The sequence below is a fragment of the Arvicola amphibius genome, chromosome 8, assembly GCF_903992535.2.
Source record: "Arvicola amphibius chromosome 8, mArvAmp1.2, whole genome shotgun sequence".
Lineage (NCBI taxonomy): Eukaryota > Metazoa > Chordata > Mammalia > Rodentia > Cricetidae > Arvicola > Arvicola amphibius.
Window position 1 is genome coordinate 100,163,950 of NC_052054.1, and position 15,571 is coordinate 100,179,520.

General features: G+C 48.9%; 1 protein-coding gene across 1 annotated transcript in view; it reads right to left on the reverse strand.

Annotated features, from left to right (window-relative positions):
- Twist2 (twist family bHLH transcription factor 2) overlaps nt 1–15,571 on the reverse strand; it is a 50,147-nt gene that overhangs the window by 804 nt on the left and 33,772 nt on the right. The gene's annotated exons all lie outside the window — the stretch shown is intronic.

Below are 15,571 nucleotides of genomic sequence, written 5' to 3' on the forward strand. Positions count from 1 at the left end.
CCCCTAAGAGATGCCCACAGTGGGTGAGGCTGCTGGGAGGCCACTGTAGGTGGTGGGCTGCCCAGAGCAAGGAGAGATGGGGTGAGGATCAGGAAACCAGGCAGCTGCTGGGCAGGGCCATCAAAGGCAGGTGGATTTCTCTTTGCAGATTCTTGGGAATCTATACTCAAGCTTTATATAAAAATGATATGTAATTATCATTTTTAAATATTTGAAATAATATATAAATGAAATAAATAAAATATAAATGAAATAACGAAAGGGTCCCAAGAAGTTGCATTAATGTGCAGAAAACTTCTATGAGCATCTCAACCCTTTTCCCCCACATTATAAGCTGAGACCTAATAGCACCATAGCTTCAATATCTGTATAGGCCCGGAGTTCATTTACACACTTTTGTGCATGGTGTGGGGCACACACATGTGTACAGGTTGAGTGGAGAAAATGTGTGTGTGTGTGTAATGTTTGTGATGTGTGTGATACTGTTTATGTGTAGTGTGTGATATATATATAGTGTGTGTGTGTGTGTGCGTGTGTGTGTGGTGGAATGGGATGAGTCTGTATAGTGTATCTCTGATGTGTGTGTATAGCATATGTGTGGTGTGTGTATAGCATGTGTGATGTGTGATATGTGTGTAGTGTGTGGTGTATGTATACAGTGTGTGTGGTATGTGATGTGTGTGTATAGTGTATGTGTGATATGTATACAGTGTGTGTGGTGTGTGATATGTTTGTAGTGTGTGGTGTATATATACAGTGTGTGTGGTATGTGATGTGTGTGTATAGTGTATGTGTGGTGTGTGTACAGTGTGTGTGGTGTGTGTATGTATATAGTATATATGTGGTATATGTATGTGAGTGCATAAGATGTGATGTGTGTATGCAGTATATGGTACATGCTATGTGTGTATAATGTGTGTGTGGTATGTGATGTGTGTACATAGTATATATGTGCGGTGTATAAAGTGTAGAGTGGGTATGAGTGACATACATGTACCGTGAGGTGTGTAGTGTATACTGTGTTGTGTTTCTTGCTCCCTCGGCTGTCACTGAGTTAAAACACTCCTATCACTACAAGGACCTTCAACTGATTTTAAGTTCCGTGAGTCAGTGAAAATGGAGCCAATGAGGCCTGCTACTAATTCCCGCTTACCAACCCCGCTCTGACTAGGATGTGGTGTGGGAACCTCTGGGTGTCACCTAGCACAGCCTCTACTGCTGCCATTTCCTGCAGCATTTGATATGGGCAGCACGACGGATATCATGCTGGCCGGCAGAACTGTGTTCACCTGTGAGGCAACATACTTACACATGCATACATGTATACACATATGGACATACACACGGTCCTCTCTTAGTGAGAGGAAACCACACTGCCTGGAAGGCAGTTTGTGTAGACAGGTGACAGGACAGAGGACGGCTCTCTGGGGGAAGGGGCACCTGTGCTGGAGGGATGTCCCTGTCTTTGAGGGGTCCGGTGGTTCTGACAACAGGTCTCCACCACTCATCCGTGCCCACCATGAGTTACCTGAAGATGCGCAGCGAGTTGCTTAGACGCTAGACTGAGGGTCAGGATGAGAGGGGGTGACCACCTAGTCCAAGGTCGCATTACTGCCACGTGGTCCACAGGGGGAGGAGGAAACAGGAGCTGGCTCAAGCTGCTGTCAGCATCAACAGCACCCTGAAAGTGTCATCGGGGTGGGTGACGAAGTCACTAAGGGTGGGAGCAGCCAGGTCTGCTGTGGCCGCAGTAGGGGCTGCATTTGACTTGTTACTGACCGTCCGGGGCAGCACACCACACTGCCACGCCTGCACTGGCTGGTGTGCAAGGGTCTCAGACATTCAGCCATACTGTTCCCAGGACCTGAACTCTGTGAGGGGCTTGTCAAAGCTCCCAAATGCTTTCCCCCTGGAATCAGGACAACAATCTGGAAAGTCTAAAATTTTCCCTAAAATTAAGGCACGTGCACACACACACACACACACACACACACACACACACGTGTGCTTGCTCACTCCCTCTTCCTCCCTCTCTCCCTTTTTTCAAGTTCAGAGTACTCCAAATATTTAAGCCTTTTAAAGTGGTCCTGGGCAGAGAGTCAAAGGCTGCTCTATTGGAGAATGTGGTTATAATTAGATAATTAATAGGGGCGGGGGGAGAAAGCTAAATGGAAGCCTTCCTCAGTGGGAGGAAATAATTACAACAGCTTTTGATATCTGAGCTGAGCCAGCCCACCAGGGGAAGCACAGGATAGTCCGTGAAAAGCACAGAATGGCAGGGGCTGTCCCAGTAGGGTACGTTTTGGGGTTGGCTTCATCTGCCGGAGGGGCCTGGGGCTCAGGCAGAAGCAAGTGGCAGGTTCATTAGTCTTCTTGACTGAGAGCCTCCCAGCCTAACCCCCTTGATGTCACCTTGACCCCCACATGTCTGTAGACATGGGCAAATGTAAAACATCTGGGCTCAAGATGGCCTCGCCACTGCAGGGCTACCCGAGCCCTGTGCATGGGCCTCCTGTGGCTCCCCCTGGCCCTGCCTGGCCCCAAGCAGGCTGCAGAGCTGCTGCAGCTGGACTGAGAGCGGTGGCCCCTGAATCAGACCACTGGGTACTAAGACATCATAAGGGCCTCGTGCTGGCCAAAGGAAGGCATGCCACTCTGGCTGTAAAGTGTCCGTCTGCTCCATGTCTGCCCTTTCATCCCCCCCCCCACTATTTCTTCCCTCCCTTCCCTTCCTTCCATCCATGCGCACACTCATCCACCCCCAGCATGGCCTGAGTGTCTGGCATGTGCAAAGAATGGTGCTGGTGGCTGAAAAGCCTGAGATGAATCAGAGAGTCTGACAGCAGAAGAAACACATATATAAACTAGACACTGAAAACTGTCTCAATGAAAGTGCAGGCCAGATGCTGCTGCAGAGGAGACTTAGCTGGACTGTCAGAAAGAGCACACAGTGTGCACATGCAAACACATCCATACACACAGACACTCATGCACACACATACACACATGCATGCACACACACATGCACAATGCATGCATATGCACACACAGAGACACACATGAATGCACACACATGCATGCATACCCATATAAACATATATGCATACACACATGCATAGTCGTGTACATAGAGACACATGTGTGTGCACACATACACATGCACAAACACACGTGCATGTGTCATGCACACACATACACATGCATGTACACACATAAACACACATGCATGTATACACATGCACATAATGATACACGCATGCATAAACACACATACATGCATACGCTTAATGTATGCACATACATGCATGTGCACACATACATAAATGCACATACATTCACATGTATACACGTGCACATGCATGAGTGTGTACACACATGAACACATATACACACAAGCATAGCACACATATATACACATACATACACTCATACACACATACACACATACACACATACACACATGCTTGTTCACACACACACATATATACACACACGTATAAAAACACATGTATGCATACACACACACATAAGCACACAACACATCTGGGTTTCTCATGTGGTGCCCCCAGAGATGGAAGAGGAAGTGACCACAGAAACACAGGTGTGGCCATCATCTACAGCAGGAGGAAGCCCAGGGTTAAGGTATTAATCGACCCATTTGCCCCTAGAATGAGAAAAGGATGAACTTTGCTCCACTGGACATTAAGGGCTTTCAGTTTGTTCAAATGGGTCAGCCCCTGCCAGCCTGCTCCTGCTGTCCTGCTTTCTATATCTTATACTGACACCCTGCTATCCCTAAAGCCAAGTGGCAGGCTGGGTAGGAGTCAGCTGGATTAGAAACTGGGGATGACATCAGTCCACATGGGCCCCGTTGCTCACCCCACTTGGGGAGCACTTGGGCTTCTAGAGGGTCCTGTCTTCCAGTTGGGGCCCTTTCTATTCTGGGTGAGTCTGGACACAAGTTCTGACCTGCCCACACCAACCACCAAGGGGGTGGTTGGAGAGAGGCAGGAAATAGCATCATCAATCAGGAGTCCCTAAATCGGAGCAAGCAACCATCCAAGAAGACACATCATGCACATGGGGTCAAAATCAGAGATGTCCATGAGGAGCACCCACGAAGAGGCCCCAGGGAAGGAGGCGGTCTGCTCTGAAGAGAAAGGGCAGGTTCAAAACTATCAAAAAAGATCTCGGGATCTGGGTAGTGGTAGCACATGCCTTTAATCCCAGGACTTGGGAGGCAGAGGCAGACGGATCTCTGTGAGTTCAAGACCAGCCTGGCCTACAGAGTGAGTTCCAGGACAGCTAGGACTGTTACACAGAGAAACACTTCACCCCTAAGCTTTCTGGGGCTTCCAAGGGTCATTTTTTTCCCTTTGAAGATAGGAAATGGTTTTAATCAAGGAGGTAATGAAAGTAGACATTGAGGAGCAAGTCCTAAGGTCAGACACTTTTGGGAAGCCCCCTGTCCTGAGATGGGTATCATTAAGGAGTGAGATAAGGAACATCCACTCAATCAATAGCAAAGCCTTCAGATTAAAGGGGGATTTGGATCTGGAAGGAAAAGGGGATCATGCCACAATGAAATTTCTGGATTTTGAGATGAAGAAAAACCTATAGGAATTCAGACCCAAAAAGGAACAAGACCAGTCAGATTCACAGTGGCTTCCCACTTGTGTCCCCTACCAGACAACAATTCCTGAAGTTCAGTCTTGATGGGCAAAGTAGGCACCAGGGAGACTGGAAGTCACAGCTATGGGATGTATGTTGGGATGTTGTTGGGATGTATGTTGAGATGTATGTTGGGATGTATGTTGGGAAGTTGTTGGGATGTATGTTGGGATGTATGTTGGGAAGTTGTTGGGATGGATGTTGGGATGTATGTTGGGAAGTTGTTGGGATGTATGTTGGGAAGTTGTTGGGATGGATGTTGGGATGTATGTTGGGATGTATGTTGGGAAGTTGTTGGGATGGATGTTGGGATGTATGTTGGGAAGTTGTTGGGATGTATGTTGGGATGTATGTTGGGATGTATGTTGGGAAGTTGTTGGGATGGATGTTGGGATGTATGTTGGGAAGTTGTTGGGATGGATGTTGGGATGTATGTTGGGATGTTATTGGGATGTATGTTGAGATGTATGTTGGGATGTATGTTGGGAAGTTGTTGGGATGTATGTTGGGATGTATGTTGGGAAGTTGTTGGGATGTATGTTGGGATGTATGTTGGGAAGTTGTTGGGATGGATGTTGGGATGTATGTTGGGATGTATGTTGGGAAGTTGTTGGGATGGATGTTGGGATGTATGTTGGGAAGTTGTTGGGATGGATGTTGGGATGGATGTTGAAATGTATGTTGGGATGTATGTTGGAATGTTGTTGGGATGGATGTTGATGTTGATGGGACCTTGCTAGGATGTCCAGTTTCTGCCTCCACAAGTGTGACAGCACAGGGACCCCCACTTGTGGGCTGGGCTGGGAGACTAATGTTGAAGGTAGGGTCTCAGCACATAGACCAGGCTGGCCTTGAACTCCCAATCCTCCTGCCTCAGCCTTCAAAGTGCTGGGATTACAAGTGTTGGCCTCAGCAATACTTTTAAGAATCAATTCCAAATGACCAAAAATGTTAAATTTATGAATTCACGACGGATAGCACGCTACAGGGAACGTGGGGAAGGAGGGGCAGTGAAAATCCCTACATTAACGCCAGGCCTATAGCTAGATTCTGGGCCAAACCCCAGCATCTACTCAAGAGTGGGGAGGCCTGGGGAGTGTGGTTCACCCTCTCTGGGCTTTTTGCAGGAGTAGTGATTGGCTTTACTGTGTGGGAGCTCTGAGGGTAATGGGGACATTTCCTGCCAGTGTTCAAGCTGGCTGTGTTACAATGATGGTGACAGTCTAGAAGGGAGGAGGCTCTTTCCTTCCCTAGCTGGGGGCCTGCACTAGATGTGGCTGTTTGAATGAGAATGGCTCCTGTATTTAACCCTTAGTGCTCCCCCCATTGGTGGAACTATTTGGATTAGGAGATGTGGTCTTGTTGGAGAAGGTGTGTCACTGGGGGTGTGCTTTGAGGTTTCAAAAACCCATGCCAGGTCCAGTCTCTCTCCCTCTCCCTCCACCTCCATTCTCTCCCACTTCCTCCCCTGCCCTTCCTCATCTCCTCTGCCTACTGCGTGGGGGATTAGGATGTAAAACTCTCAGCTACTGCCCCAGTGCCATGCCGGTCAGCATCCCACCAAGATCACCGTGGACTACGAAGCTGTAAACACGTCCCCAGATAAACGCTTTCTGCCAAGGCCACAGTGCTTCATCATAGCAAAAGAACTGTAACCAAGATACTTGCCAAGAGCACCTGATTTGCACTTAGTTGCTGCTGGGGGGGGGGGGGGAGACACAGTAAAGAGACCAGAGAGGACCTAGCAGCTCACAGAGCTCAGAACAGGGCCTCCCACCATGACCGGTGATCAATGGCTTCCTACTGCAGAAGAATGGTAGGCCTGGACCCAGGTGGACTGAGAACAGCTCAGGGAGAGGCATGAGCAATGGTGGAAAGACAGGCTTTACCAGGCCAGTGGCCGCGTCATGCTTGGGCTGGGTGGTGGGGGGGAGAGCAGGGAACGCAAGTCCTGTCTGCTGGTCTCATCCTCCGCACTGTAGGGAGACAAAGGGGCTGCAGAGTATTGAGCTGTCACCTTCTGCAGAAGGACGGAAGGATGGAGGAACTGTTGGTGAAGACCAGACTGACGTGATTAGGCTGAGAGAAGGCACTGCTGACTCCTTCCTCAAGCCAGCTCCCTTCCCCACCCTGAGGGGACCTCTCAGACCCCGAGACCAGGTCTGTGCTGACATGTGCCTTCTCAAAGCTGGCCGCCAGAGCGCTTTTCCCACCTTGACAGAGAGGTGGAAGGTGTCCTGGGTAAGGGGAGTGCCCCTCCCCCATCAGGCAGCTGCAGGACTCAGCCTGGCACACCAGACCCACGGTGAGTCTGAATTCTGCTGCTCGATCCGGGAGCCTGTCAGCTGTCATCTGAGGTCCCAGACCCCATCTGCAGGGACCAAAATTTCCAGCTCTTCTAGGCTGCCTCTGAGCACGCGGAGTTTGGCCTTCATATCCAGAAGCAGCCCAGCCCTGTTCAGAGGTCAACGGAGACTGAGACAGCCCATGTCACAGCGGTTAGACTGAGACGGCCCGCATCGCAGGAAAGGCTAGAGTAGTTACAGAAGCAAGGACATGGGCATTTCTCTGTTCCTTGTCTGGGCCTGGCCCCACTGTGGCCCCCAACCTGAGACTGTGCCAGTCAGTTTCAAGGATCCCACACATATGGGCCATGGGTTTCTCAGGACAGCCTCAAGTGGGCCACGCGGTAGACAGACACTGCTGGCCACCCTGAGGGATCATTCATCTGAAATGGCATGCACTGAGATGCTGGAGATAAGCCCGGAGTCACCTCCCTTAGCTGAAAGGCTTCATTCCCCACTGGAAAGAAGAGCGCTGGGCCTCTGAGGGGGAGCCAGCTCTGGGCAGCCTCAGGCTTGCTGCCAGCCCTGAGCTCCACACACACTCACCCCTGTTGCTGCCTCCTCCAGAAAGCTGTCCTTTTGACAAATGCCTGTGCACAGCCAGGGAGGAAGCAGCGTGTTTTGCTTCTAACGGTAGAATCTTCTTCCATTCCAGATCCTCACAGCCAACTCAGCTGAGAGCAAGGCCCGGTGGGTCAGAGACAGCAAATAACAGTGGACAAACAGGCTGCCTCTCAAGAGCCGCAAGCCAGATTAACCTGGATCCTTAGGACTCTGGGAAGTCAGAAGGAACGAGCCAGCTCCCTTGCTGGATTCTGGGTACTAGGAACTGGGTGCCAGGTGCTGGGTGGGAGTGACCAGTGAAGATTTAGAAGATAGATGTGCGGGTGTGTAACAGTTGGGCTTCCTTTCCTCCCTGCCCACTCATACCTCTGAGCGCTCTCTGGGTGACTTGGGTGGCAGGGAAGTCATATGGGTAGAGCATAGAGCCCCAAGACTGGCCTTGAAAAGCTGGCCCCCCACCGGTCTGAGTGAGCGTCTGAAAGAGACCATGGGAGGAGTTTGAAGATGGGGGTGGGGGGCACTTCTACTGGATGAAGGATGTCCGTAGGGCCACGGAGCAGGGACAGAGACAGGCTGTTCTTTCTCTGAGGCAAATGAAAATTGCAAAGCAATGGGCCTTCTGGGATTCATTTGTTTTTATAGTTTCCTCTGGGTGGCTGTGCCCGGGCCCCTCACAGGAGGTTCCTACCCTTCAAAGGGCTATTGTAGCCCTCGCCTACCTGAAGCAGCGGCTGTGTGGTCTCCTTTGTGGGCTCCTAGAGAGCTGGGCCAGAGCTCAGCTGTGTATCTCATCAGATAATGAGGAGACTGTGACACTAGCCACAGCGCTCAGCAAAGTTGGCCAGACAGAGACAGGGAACTGTATTGATAGTGGAGGGGGTCTTTTAACCCTCTACGATGTCACACTTCTCTACCGCCATGGGTCGTTAACCCATGGGTGATATTGCATCTCCTCCTGCCTGCATGAAGCTCCCTGAGGTCCAGGAGAATGGTGGTCTCCAAAACCCTCCCAGGTTCAGGGTGGGGCTCAGAAATACGTGTGCCATGTTGGGACTGGCTGCTCTAGTTCTGCTTCAGATGGGGTGGCCCTGGAAAGGGTGACCCAAGTGCACCTGTGATGGTGAAGGCTCTGTATATTTTGGAGATCTCTGGGTGACAATATCCTGGTACTCTTGAGCCCACACAGGAGAGTCATTTGCAGGAAGGATTAGGGTGAAGGCAGACATAGATGGCCAGACAGGTCTTCCCGCCTCTTCTCTCTCTCTAGTGCCATGACCATGCATGCATATGGCCTGAGCTTGCCTTGTGTGACAAACGGGACCCCCACCATTTCTCTCATTCCCGCTTTCCCTCACACTCACTTTCTCATTGGACTTGACTCCCTCCTCCAGGGACTCCAGGCTGACTTTTTGGAATGGCCCGATCACATGGTCCAAAAACAACCACAGAAGTTGGCGTCTCTTCCTGTGTCACTGCACAACCATTCTCTAGCCACCACCGACTGATGACCCCACATCCCAGAAGCTCACCCCGTCCCTTTGCCCATCTGGTGGGAGCTGCCACATCCCCCTGTTTTACTGGCAGCCTCCTGCTTAGTGACACCTGACTTTTCTTCCTCAGAGGCCACTGAGAGGCTGCAAAGGGGGGCATTCCTCAGCCTCAGAACCCCAGTGAGTCAGATCACCAGAGAGGAGTTGACCCCTTTCCAAGCCCCGTGGCTTCCACATCCAGGAACGACTTCACTAGTGACTTATGACTTCCTCAGATGTCACAGAATCAGCTCCCACAAAAAACCCAGGAGAGAGAAAGGAGGATGAAAAACTGCCCCATCCCAGTCTGGTGGGGACAGAGACTCCTTCAGGGACCATCTAGTCAAACACTGTCATCTCAGAGACAGAGAGCACACGGGACACAGGTGCGCTAAGACGGGCAGCCAGAACACAAGTCTTGGCCGGAAACACTATTTCACAGGCAAGGCACCTGCCACATAAGCCCAAACTCTGGGGCGTTAACGGAGCAAATGCATTCAGGGGGAGCCAAGGAACATCTGCTCGCCCCTGCGGCAGCACCAGCTCAACAGAATCTGAAGGACTGAAGGACGGCTGTATGCATGCAGCATGCAGAAATGACTCCAGCTGGGACCGTGCTGAGCCAGCTCACTGCGCACTTGGGAGAGCAGACAGTACAGCAAATTACAGCAAACACGCCGTGAGCGTCCTAATGAAGCAGGCATGCAAGTCCACTCAGGACTGCAGGGCTGTGGTATGGAGCACAGGCCATATACATTCCAGACACACAGATGCAATGGAACACGGCAAGGTCTTGACAAACCGCAGCACTACCTGAAGATGGGGCAAGAAGGGCCCGGACAGAGAAATGAGGTCCAGCCAAGCAGGTGAGGGTGAGGATCTGGGGTGAGCCAGTATCACTTTGGTGAGGGACCAGAGAGACATGGGACCCTATAGAACACCATGGAGATGGTGGAAGTGAGTGTTGTAGGGATGGACATATTTGATATGCGTTGTAGAGTTAAGTCTGGTCAGAAGACATGTGCCCCAGTGATGAGAGGTCCCTCAATGGCCCAGAAGATTGGGGATACAGACTCAACAATCAAATTGGGGGCCAGTGGGGAGTCACAGAGGCCCCATTGATTAGCTCACACAGACCCAAGAGTAAGTAGCTCAGCTTCCAAAGGAGAGAGAGAAATACAACCATCCATGGTTAATCTGGGTAACTTGCTGCACTGGGATTTGAACCTGGGCCTCTGGCGCCCAATTCTGCAGCTTTATGCTTCCTGCCTATGATAGAACTCAAAGAGCAAGCTGAGAAAAGGGTCTGGGAAGGAGGATTCTTGTAGGAGGTAAGGTGGGAACCTACTGCAAGAGGCATTCAAGCAGGCAGGTAGTAGCCCCTTCTGTCCAGAGGACTGGGCCCGCAGTACAAGACAAGGAAGGACCAAAGACTGGACTGTAAGAACAGGAGGGAGGAACAGAGAGGGGAAGATGACTTAGGAACAGTCTGAATGGGTGCAATGGAGAATGTATCCGGACCCTGGTGGCTGACAACTTGGTCCTCTTTCTGTGTCAAGCCCCGTGCTTTGTTTGGCTGAAGGCATGCGACACTCTCACCAAGGAAGTGTTTGGGGGTCCACATTGAAACATGACCCTCCCACCCCCGAGGTCCTGGAAGTCCGTGCACAGTCCCATTAGCCAAGCGAAGGAGCAAAAAGCAGGGAGGCAGAAGCAGGTGTCCAGCAAGCCTCGCACAGTGCTCAGAGACACAGAGCTGGGGAAAGGCTCTGTGATTGTTTCCCTGGGCAAATGCCCTGTCACCTCACACTACTTGCATGAAGTAGAGACATCCAGACATATATTCATAATTGTTACGTTTTAATTAATATTCCTGAATTAAAATCCCATGTTCATAATGGTGAGTTTGTTGTACTAGGATGAGCTAATTGAAATGAGCTTTATGCATTTATTTTGTTTTCCAGATGTTTTTTAAATAGGGAAACAATTACTCTGCATTTTCCTAAACAGTGAATCTTCTCATAAGTAGAAAGTGACAAGAATGAATGATTGCACATCTGTATGCATCTCTGGTCCTATTTCTAGAGAAGAAAGCCTCGGTGGGAACCAATTATGGCTATGGGATGCAGGACGATCCTGGTTTCTAGAACTCTGGGAGTCAAGGTGAGAACCATGGGAACCATGTACTTAGTAACAGCAAGAAATACACCCTTATGTCCTTAGTGTCAGTCCCTGGAACACCCACCTGGTTCTGTGGGTATGGTTTTCAGGGCAATCACTCCTCAAAGAACTGTAGACATGGTTCTAAGGGTGACAGGTACCCTACGGACCCAGCAAGTGACATCCTTGGTGGTCTTGCCTCCCTGGCCTGTAGGGAGATCACATCAGCTTTTGCCCAGGATGCCCACCTATAGAAAGGGTCAACTTCCTTCCTACAGCATCTCTGTCAGTGTTTCCTCTGTCTATCTTACCTGATAGCATGCATAAGGGTGGGACCACCCTCCCTGGGGCCTTCATGGAGGCACAGGCTGAGTCGGGCCCACTCCTACATGCCAAATACCTCAGGGACAGGTTAGGGTGTCTCCCTCTGCAATCTTTGTCTCATCTGTAAAATGGGCAGTGCAACCTTCCTGGAAGCTGAGGAGAAGACACCTAGCACGTGACTGATATCACTGCAGGTTAAGAGCTCTGTAGGATCCATAAGTCCCAGAGCAGTTGCTAAACAAAAGAGGCCACCAGCCCATGAAGGAGGAGTGCTGCCCCAGGCCACATATGCTGGCTTCTCTGGGATTCTAGGTACCTGTTCCTCCAAGGTGACGTAATACCAGAGATCACAAACGTCTGAGTGCAAGCAGAATTTTCCCTGGAAGCCATCACATAATAGTAAGCATTGACTACACAGAACAAGCATAGCATTCTGCTCTTGGTTGAGAAAGAAAGGACCGAGGGGGGAAGGTTGTCAAAGAACAGACCACAGGACTTTCATGCCTTGGTATCACACAGAAGTGACATATAGAATCATCCCTGTGTGTTCCAGGACCCCCAGAGAATATCAGCACTTGTGATTCCCTCATACGAAGCGAAGTGACATATAGAATCATCCCTGTGTGTTCCAGGACCCCCAGAGAATATCAGCACTTGTGATTCCCTCATACGAAGTGGAACAATATTTGCAAAGTGCCCACACATCCTCCTGTAGACTTCAATAAAAGAGGTTTCTATGCTTTGACAAAAAAAAGTCAACAGACTTTACATCATTTCCTGATGGCATAGAGCCCCTACTATAATAGAACTGCTATGTATGTGGTTGTTAATGCTATGTGGGCAGACAAAATCACTTTTAAATGTTTCCAATCCTAGATTGGTAGAATTTGTTTATAGGCAACATGCACATATGCATATATATGTATATATATGTATGTGTGTGTTGCATGTGTGAACTCATATATATGAAACACCATGTGTAAAGACATGTGTACACACATGAATGCATACACATACATATACATGCACACACATTCACATATACGCACTCACACATGTACACATTTAGGCTTATATATACATGCATGGTATATACATACACACACTGACACATTTCTTCTCTAAAAAGGGATAACTTATGCCTCGTTTGCTCTAGTCATTATTTATTGAGCTCATGGGTTGGGGCAAGAACTTGAGACTCTCGTGGTCCCGACTAGTTCACCACCAGGAAGTCATTGTGAATACTGGAACCTGAATCAGTCAGTCAGACCCAGTGCCTCTTCTTGGCTGGCTTCCGCATCCCTCCCTTCTCTGTCCCTCTGGGAGGGACATCCACAGGTCTGCTGACACTAGGAAGGTGGGGTGTGTGAACATGTCCAAGGAGAGCGGTTTTTTTGAAGAGCGTAAGTGGCCACTGAATGTGTAAGACCCCCCCCCCCTCCAGTTTCTTTGTCTCTGATGGATTTGGCCTGGGAAGTCATTTATGGGACTCTTAGATCCACAAGCATGTCCTCACATTTTTTTGTTCTATTGAGAGGGATGATATTCTTAAGTTTGGAAGCCTGAGGTGACTTTTATCAGAATGATAGCAAAGCTCAGAGCCTGAAATACCAAACAAAATCTTGGAACCAACAAAGCAGAGCGTTTGCGACAAACTTCACGAGAAAACCAGGGCTGCTCTATGTCAGAACCCTGTCCTAACTGCCCATTAAAAGCTTTTAATTAAGAGCTGAACTCCGTATTAACATCCTATAGTCAATTCTTTTGCCAAGACGGATCCCATGAATATGCAAAATGGTTTTAATGTCGATTTTATAAGCAAGTTCAGTCATCTACTCTAAGGCCTTGATCCAGAAATTCACCTTCCCTCCCAGGTTCCCTTTAATCAAGCTTGGTCAGCAAGTAGATGTGATGCAGATGTCCTGCATGGCTTTGAAGCATTCAGGTTGAATTCACTTTAAACAAAACACCGCCCCGCAATCAAATAAAAACGGATGAAAGTAAACCAAGAGGGGAAAGAAAATCAACAAAACCCTCACCCGAGGCAGGACTCTGAAAATAAGGTAATAAATCTGTACCACAGATAAAAACTTGAAATAATACTTATGCAAAGCACAAGACGGCTAGAGCTTTTTTGCCTTCTAATCTTGTGACTTTAAGGAAATCTGATCTCTCCGAGCCACGTCCTGGGCTCACATGAAGTCCTGGCCAAACCCTGGCACGATCTGATCTTTTGTGGAAACTGGAGTAAGAAGCGCCTTCCACAGCTGAGCGCTTGGGGCGTGGATCTTAAAAGGCTCATTTTATCCATCTCTTCCGGAGGACCCGCATCTCATAATGCGAGCATCTCTGTACTGGCAAGACTTTTCGGGAGGACGTGGGAGACAGCAATGCATTCTGGGATTGCTTTCCCTCACAGCAGTGCGGTTCTGTCAGAGTGTGTTAGGCCTCCCTGCAACAACAAACAAGCCCTTGAATCGCGAGGTTTAGTGCGGCATTCTTTCCATTCTGGCTGATTGGGGTTGGCGCGGCTCGGCTCTCTCTACACAGTCAGGGTGGGGCTCAGGCCGCACTTCAGTATCGTATGGGCTTTACCATGCATCATTTTCAGGAACGTGGGACAGCAAGAGACGTTAGAGTGACACACTCTAGTTCTTCCGTGCTTTAGCCAGGATACACCAGCATCACTTCCTCCCAAGGCTCATTGGTTGGAACCAGTCACATGGCCCCACGCAACAGCAAGGGGAGTCCAAGAAGTCGAAAGAAATTCAACTTGTGGGTGTTCCATGGAATCTACAAGTGCTAAGTTTCAAACACAGATCTGTGTCAAACAGAAAATAATTCATAGACAGAATCTGAGGCGTTATCAAACTTAAGCAGAGGATCTCAACCTGTGGGTTTGCAAGCCTTTCCGGAGTGACATAACACATATTATTATTATGTGTTATGCCTGCATATTAGATATTTACGTTATGATTCATAAACAGTAGTAAAATTACACTTATGAGGTAGCAATAAAATAATTTTATGGTTGAGGGTCACGGCAACATGAGGAACTGAAGGTCACATGCATGAGGAAGGTTGAGAATCATAGCCTGGTGCCAGGATTTGATGCCTGCAAACTTATACGGCCAAATCATGTCTGGGTGAGCACCAGGTGTTAAGGTGTGGTAAACGGACACTTAATGAACCCTGAAAAACCTCATTATTAAAGCGTTCGTGAAAGTTATGCAGTAATGCAAAAAAAAAAAATCTCGGAAAGATGGCACAGCGACATTAATGTTTTTATTAATCTTTTCTTTTTCTTTTTTTTCCTCTGTTTTAAATCAGGTCTTTGCAAAATTTATATAATTTTGGTCATATTCACACCTTCCCCAAGCTCCTCCCACATGCACCCTTTTTCCCTACCCATCCAGCATTATGTCTTAAAAAAAAATTAAAAAAAAAAAAAAAACAACTCATTGAGTCTAATTCGTGTTGCCCAAATAGTCTTGGATTTGTGGTTATCCCTGAGCATGGTCAAACTGCCACAGGCCATATCAAAATGAAAGAAGAAAAAGAAAAAAAAAACGACCCTACCAACCCTATCAAGGGCCCATATGTCCTCAGCAAGGACTCCTCACCCCTCCGCACTGGGAGTTTGGCTTGGCCTTCATCTGTGCAGGCTGCGTCCTTTCTCAACTGCTGGAAACAAATGCAACCCCCCTGAGTATCTGGGAACACAGTCTCCTTGTCACCGCCTACCGCCCCTGGCTCTTACAAGTCTTTCTGCCGCCACCACCATCCCCCTTCCGCAATGACCCATGAGCCTTGAGAGGAGGGGGTGTGACCCGGGTGTCTCCTTTAGAGCTAAGATCTCCATTGTCTCCCATTCTCTAACCTACGGCCAGTTTTGGGTGTCTGTGTTCATCACCACCTCCTACAGCAGGAAGATTCTCTGATGAGTGTTCAGAGACGCGCTAATCTACAGGCAGAGCG